Source organism: Terrapene carolina, unplaced genomic scaffold (assembly GCF_002925995.2).
Source record: "Terrapene carolina triunguis isolate 2854851 unplaced genomic scaffold, T_m_triunguis-2.0 Scaffold58, whole genome shotgun sequence".
In the NCBI taxonomy this organism is placed as follows: domain Eukaryota; kingdom Metazoa; phylum Chordata; order Testudines; family Emydidae; genus Terrapene; species Terrapene triunguis.
This window is the reverse complement of record NW_020664409.1, coordinates 83,575,406-83,582,675: the sequence shown is the minus strand read 5'-3', so window position 1 is coordinate 83,582,675 and position 7,270 is coordinate 83,575,406. Positions and strand designations below refer to the sequence as shown.

The window sequence follows — 7,270 nt, the reverse complement described above, 5'->3', positions numbered from 1 at the left end:
TGGGCGAGTGTCTCTCCAGCCTTGGAGGGAGAAGGACCTAGCTGCCTGGGAGAAAAGGGTACCTGAAGCAGAGCAGGGCTGGGGAAAGAAGCAAGAGGCAAGCAGAGCAGGGCAAGAGGAGCTGGGGAGCTCCTGCCTGGCAATTCCCCAGGCTTAGGCCTTGTTAAAGGCCCAAGAAGGTACTGGGGCTGCAGAGGTGCAGCCTGGGGATAAGCAGAGGCAGCTGGTCCAACCCCCTTGCCAATGATGAGTGGCCATTACAGACTGCAGTTTGCCCCAGTGAAACGGGGCTGGATGATGACTGGCAGTTGCCACTGAGGCAAGGTGGGCTTAGAGCATTGGTTCCCAAACTTTTCGGCATTAAACCCCCTTTTTAATTTTCGAGAAACCCTCACGCCCCCCACCTCTCCTTTACCATCATCCAACCCCCGTTTTAACAAATCCAATTCGTAATTTAAAATTAAAAATAAGCACAAATAGTTTTTCTTGGCACAAAAATTTAATAAAAATGGAATTTAAAATAAGAAATAGCATAAACAAAATTAATTTAATGTGAAGGATGATGCTGAATTTTCTTAATGAGTTGGGAAATCCTAGGTTTGAAAGATGAAAGTGCACAACGCAAATCGTTTTTGACATCCAGTCGATTCCTTTGTTTCGTTTTTATTATGACTGAACTTGAAGAGCTTTTTTCACAGAGGTATGTCGATGAAAACGGAAGAATAATACATAGCGCTTCTTCTCCAACTTTCGGGTAAATTGGGAAATATTTTATCCAAAATTCCTCCAGGCTTAAGTTTTCAAAAATATCTTTTGCACTTGAATCGTATTTCATTTTGAGTGCTTGTTCTTGCAATACTTCTGGCAATGAATCGACATCAACGTTGAATGGATTACGTGCTAATTTATGAATGGGGTTGCCAGAAAAGCTGTCTGGAAAATAGTGGATGAATTCATCAGCAAGGCAGTCCAGATGAAACACAATTTTGTTCTTCACATCCTCTTTACAAAGTTCTTGGAAACCTTCATTTTCAGCAAGTGATGAAAATGTTGGAAAGGATGAAAAGTTAGGCGTCTGAGCTTGCGTTCGTTTCCAAAGCTTGATTTTTCCATAAAGACTTTGATGGCATCATGGTGCGCTATGTTGTTTGCAGCGTTGTTTCCTTGCAGCTTCAAATTGAGATTGTTCAAAGATTCAAAAATGTCCATGAGGTATGCCAGTGAAAGTTGAAACGTTTGGTCCGTAAATGCACGATATAACTCTTCTTTTTTCTGTTGCTTGAGGAAAATTTCCAATTCGTCTTTCAGTTCGAATAATCTCAAAAGCATGTTCCCTTTGGAAAGCCATTGTACCTCCGTGTGAAACAAAAGAATTTTATGATCCACTCCCAAATCAGTGCAAAGAGCTGCAAAAAGTCTCATATTTAAAGTGCTGTTCTTCACAAAATTGACAACTTTGATGGCCAAATTCAACGAGTCACGTAGGTCATCTGGAAGTGTTTTAGCAGCCAATGCTTGTCTGTGTATGACACAGTGAGTCGTGGTTACGGCTGGATTATTTTCTTTTACCAATGTCACAAATCCAGAGTAAGAGCCAAGCATCGCTGGAGAACCGTCTGTGCATACACCAACCAGTTTTTCCCAGGAAAGTCCATTTTCTTCAGAAAAGTTGGAAACCATTTTCATAACATCAGAAGCCTTTGATTTGGTCGTCAATTCCTTCGAAAAAAGTTCTTCTTTCACATTTCCATCATTAATTAATCGAACGCAGACGAGCAACTGACAGCATTGTGCTACATCAATGGTATCGTCACAGTGAATTGCGAAAACAGTTGAAGCTTTCACTGCCTCCACAACTTGAAGTTTTAGATCTTTCGCTATGTCATCGATGCGACATTTCACGGAATTGTCGGAAAGCGAAATTTCTGATTTTTTTTCTTGCTTTCGGCACCAAGCACAATATCAGCTGCTTTCAACAAGCAAGGCTTCACAAGAGTTTCTTCTATTATGTGTGCTTTCTTGGCTTTAGCGATGAGCAATGACAGTTCATAAGATGCTTCTACTACTTTGGCCGACACTTGATGAAAAGCTCCAGTAGTGTCCAGCTTCATGCGTTTTAAATTTTAAAGTTTAACAGCAAAACACTCTTTTGGTTTGTCTTTCAAAGCGCTGTGGTTCTTTGTCAAGTGTCGCTCAAGACAACTAGGTCTCAAGGCATCATTACTGAGAACTGCGTGGCATACTATTCATTGAGGATGATCGATCCCATTTTTTTCCATGACGGTGAAACCATACTTAATGTAGTCTTCATCGTACTTCCTTTTCTAAATCGCGGCCATAATATACTAATAAAAAAAAATCTATAAAAATAATTTTCCTGATTTGTGAATAATAACAGACGCAAGTTAATTTGAGTTATCGCGAATGTTTATTTACTACTACTGTTAGGTACAGACGCGTGCTGCCCTATATATACCCCACCACCAGTCCGGCAAGTAGCCGGTCTTGCGCAGTGAGTGGTGGAGGTAACCACTCCCATGATAGAACAGTCTTGAACACTCTCGCGAGTGAACTAGGAAGTTTTAAAAAGTTCCATTGCTTTCTACATCGTTCTTCGGCCTCCCCACCAACCGAAACGGCACTCCTACACATCAAAAGGCAAAAAAATAAAAAATATTTGCATTTTGTGGTATGGAATTTGAAAACATTGCAGTTATATACTTTTATTTATAGTTGTATTTTTATTATTATTGTACTTTGTTATACCTTTATTCTTGTCTACTTATATTCTTAATAAAAAACGAGAAGATTGTTAATACTTTATTGTAGTTAAATAATATAGGCCTGTAATTGGACAATTTTATGAATAGTTATTATGTATACAGAATATGTATAATTTATTGTCTGTTGGTCTATTAAATAAATAAATAAATAAAATTAAAAAAAATTTACGCTGATAATTTTTTTTTCGTTATGAAAATTTCACAGCTTTGTGACCCCCCTTGGAATTTCTTCACGCTCCCCCTCAGGGGGGCGCACCCCCCAGTTTGGAAACCAATGGCTTAGAGAGTTGGGGGTTCCCCTGGGAGGGGAGACCCAGAGCATGGGTACTGCTGGGGCAAAACCCCAAGGTAAAGGGCACCAGGGTCTGGGAGGGACACGGGGGCCTGAGGCAGGTGAGACATCGGCCACCAGGAGGTGCTCTGAGTACTGAGCGAGCTAATTCCCAAACGACCAGCAGGAGGCGCCATGCTGGTGAGTCTTCGCTGTTACACCATACTTCACCAAAACTCTCCAAATGTGATTGGGATGCTACTGGTAATGCAGGAAAAATATACGGAAAAATAGTAAGAGCTGGACAATGGCAATGTGTAGTGATAGATGGAAATACAATAATCTCACATTCATATAATCTTACAATATACCCAAACTGGAATTCTTCACATGCTATTGTAGCATGGTATGTCCCTAAATGGAGTATAAAAGGTACAAGAATGATACTTATATATGGTGGTATAACATTATTAATCAAACAGAAACTAAATTTCAGATCATTGATCCGCAGGGAGGGACTCGTATACTAGATAGTCAATGTAAATTGCGAGCCAAAGTTATATATAGAAGTCAATTAAAGCTACAAGTGCCCTGGTATACACATATAATAAAAAATGAGTGTGAGGAAGGAAGTTCAGGTCAATTTTTATTTCACTATAGGTGTGAAGGTAATGTGAATATAACCAAAAAGTGAAGAGGTGGAACATGGAGAATCATTGGTCCTCAATTCAATTATCCTTTTACTATCTCATGGATATCCAAACCTGACTCAACCGATATTGGTCCATACGTAGTAAAAGAAGATATTAAGAAACAATTAATAATAGACCCCACTTACTCCCTAAAGAAAGTAATAATAGATTTAGCTCCTATGAATATTTCATCAAAGATCACAATGTAGGAAATATATTGGACCTTTATTTGAACCATGGAAAAGATGGTTGGAAACCAACTTTTACGGGAAGTTTCTATTGATAGAAAGAAAAGAAATATGATAAATATCTTAGGAGGAACAGGTACAGAGTTGGGAATATTAAATAGTATAGATGAGGAAGTATTGGCTAATAAGTTAAACTTAGTAGGATGACATTTAGGAGCTGTGTCTAAACCTTTAACAACATCTTTAAATGATATAAGTGCTAGCCTTCACCTCATAACAACTTTACTCCCAGGTTGGGAAAAAGTTACAAAGAGCAGATCATTTGGCCATTTTAAACACAGTAGACATGTTACAAACCAATGTACCGGTATCTCTAGCATTAGCATGTATACAAGCACAAACTTGGACTAATAATGTGGTGAAAGATATTATACGAGATGGAATGAGTGGAATTTTACCAATAGAAATAAGAACCATAATGTGGAAACATGCCACCAAAGCTGAACAAAGGCTATATTCCTGGTGGAAAATGGTAAATTTCACATATAATCCTCAACTAAATCAGATTACCAAGTACATAGTCATAGGGTGACCAGACGTCCTGTTTTTAAAGGGACAGTCCTGTATTTAAGCCCTCCTGCAGGAGTCTCGACTTTTTCTTAAAAATGGGCAAATTGTCCCATATTTTCTGTTTCCTCCCCCATCAGTACTGGTGGGTCCTGCTGTTGGCCGGATCCCTGCTTGCCAGCCACCTGACCACCAGCGGTGAGTGGTGGCGTCCAGTATCCGACGATGGGAGTGGTTGTGCAAGGCTGGTGGTGGGGCAAAGCTGCAGCGTGCAGGGCCAGCCGCTCCCCCTGCTGGTTTGTCAGCGCCACCCCCGTTGTGTCCTGTCTCTCAGCCAGCAGGGCCCTGCCCCATTTCCAGCTGGCACTGGCTGTGAGCGGCAGCGGCTAGTGAGTGCGGGCAGGCACAGGCAGCAGCCAGTTGTGTGTGGCCTCTGCTGCCCACCTATCGGCCCTTTACATGCGCCCCCTCTCGCTGTCCTCTCCCTGCTTTGCCCCCACAACCCCACTGCTCCTCCCTATCCCCCCCGGCAGGGTGCGTCCCGCTCCCAGCACTGTGCGGAGAACCTGTCCCTGGTCAGAGCAATCAGCTCACCAACAGCCTGGCCGGCTGGCTCCTTCCTTCCCCCACCACCTCTGTGCCCCAGGAAAGCCCAAGACCCTCCAGGGCACTGTCCAGGAGGAGCCAAACCTTGCGTGTGCCAAAGCCCCACACAGAGCATGCATGGGAAAGCTTCTCTGCCCCTCTGGAGTGGTGAGGGGGAAGCAATTTCCAGCCTGTTCGTGCTCTGACCCTGCAGGCTCCACAGCAGCCTCCCAGGCAGGAATTTAGCACCTCTTCACCTGCTGCCCCCATTCTAGGTCCTGCCCCCAGAAAGCACAGCGCTGCTCCATCCCCTAGGCATTTTTCCCTGCTGAGTCACCTCTCTGGCCAGTTCCTCTGAAGCCCCTGCAGTCAGGTTCCCTGGGCCTTGGTGCACAATGCATCCTTAGGGATTAATCCTTTCTTGCCCATGCTGTAGCTGAGGGACAGGAGGTGGCTGGGTTATGTTGGTGGCCAGCAGCGGCCTGGAGGTGTTAGCTGCCTTTTGACACTATGTGGGCAGGAAGGGACAAGCTGCTTCCCACCACGGCAGGTGGGACTGGCCAGATCATCCCGTCCCCTCCCCTGCGGCTGGAAGCAGCTCCTGTCCCTTCCCTCCCACACAGTGCCAAAAGGCTGCTGCTGGCCACATTCTGGTGTGAACCCTGGCAGAAATCTGGGGAGGGAGGAGCATGTGACCCTGCATGCCCCCCATGCATTGCCTCGAGAAGACGTGGTACCAGGAGACGCGGGTCCATTCTGGGGGCTCACCCAGGCATGGAGGGCAGAGAGTGCCAGGCATGGAGGGTCGGGTTAGTCAGTCACACCCCCGTGTGAGAGGTGTATGGGAGTGTGTGTGTGTGTGTCACCTCTCCCTGTATGAACCCTAAAGCCTTAAAGATCAGAAGGTAAATAAAATGAATCCAACTGCACAGTATTTCTTTTTAACAGGGGCTCAGTCAACTGGATGTTAATTTGAATGTTTGTACTGCATAATTCTGATTGCCCTTGAACTTGCTTGAATACGAATAATTTTACTAGGTGTCCCGTATTCAGCATAGGGAAATATGATCACCCTACATAGTCATGATGTCTAAAGCTCAAAGTGACTGGTTATCTCCTATTGTAGTACTAGGGTTAAATGTTAATACCAATGTTAACCAATAGAACACAAACTCTGGGCAATAAAACAAAATCAGACATGGAAAAACAGTGGCACTTGAGGCTTGTATGGAAGAACGAGGAATTGGATAGATTTGTAATAATGATGTGATTCAAGCTTGTGATGTATGTTTAAATCATGAAAAAGGAAAATGCCATTATCAATTAGATTCTTTCCCATTTAATGTATCGATTGTTATATATACTGGAAAAAACTGTGTATGTCTTAGAAGTTGGTGTACACTGTTTAAGATAAATGACATCTACAATATAACTCATAATCTGTATGAGAACAAATGTTTGTGTAACACTACGTCAATGGTTGGTTGTGATTTCAATTTTACATTACCCAAAATTGAAAATGAAGAAATTAAAGATCAGTATCAGATATATAAAAGAATAAGGCTAAACATAAGTTTGATTAAACAATTTATGGATCATCCTGAATTGCAAAAACTACAAAAAACTCAGAAAAATGCACAAAGGATTAGGATTACTCTTCACTACTCTACTAAAAAAATTGAACACGTGATTGAGCGTATAAGAAGTGATACCAAACATAGATGGTGGAAAGTATTTTTGGGATGGTCCCCCACAGCAACAGGATTCTTTAACGTAATTTTACAACCTATTGTGATAGTCTTAGCATTCCAAATTGCAATGGTAGTTATGCTTATCGTTTTGTTATACTGGATCAAGCAAAAATTCAAACAACTGAAGTATGTACATTCCCTAAACATTAAACGAAGCTACTATGGCACACAGGCAAGCATGGCCAAGGTGAGAATCAAGAGTGGTGAGGAATTGTGCCAGTACGAAGACATGTCTTCTTGGTCTCCTGAATATGGGAGCTTTGAGTCAACACTGGACAAGACCACACATGCATTGAACTCATCAAGTCAATAAAGTGCTGGATGGATAAACAAGTTTATCAAACCAGCAAGGAGGGGAGTGTAACAAGAGGTTTTTACTTGCTTTGATCCCGTATAAGGATTGCAGCACCCAGGACAGAGACAGGCATAGAGA

The 7,270-nt window shown here is 42.6% G+C and overlaps 1 pseudogene; it reads right to left on the bottom strand.

Moving 5' to 3' along the window:
- Window positions 1–547: 547 nt before the first annotated feature.
- Window positions 548–2,111, bottom strand: LOC112102969 (annotated as a pseudogene).
- Window positions 2,112–7,270: the final 5,159 nt, after the last annotated feature.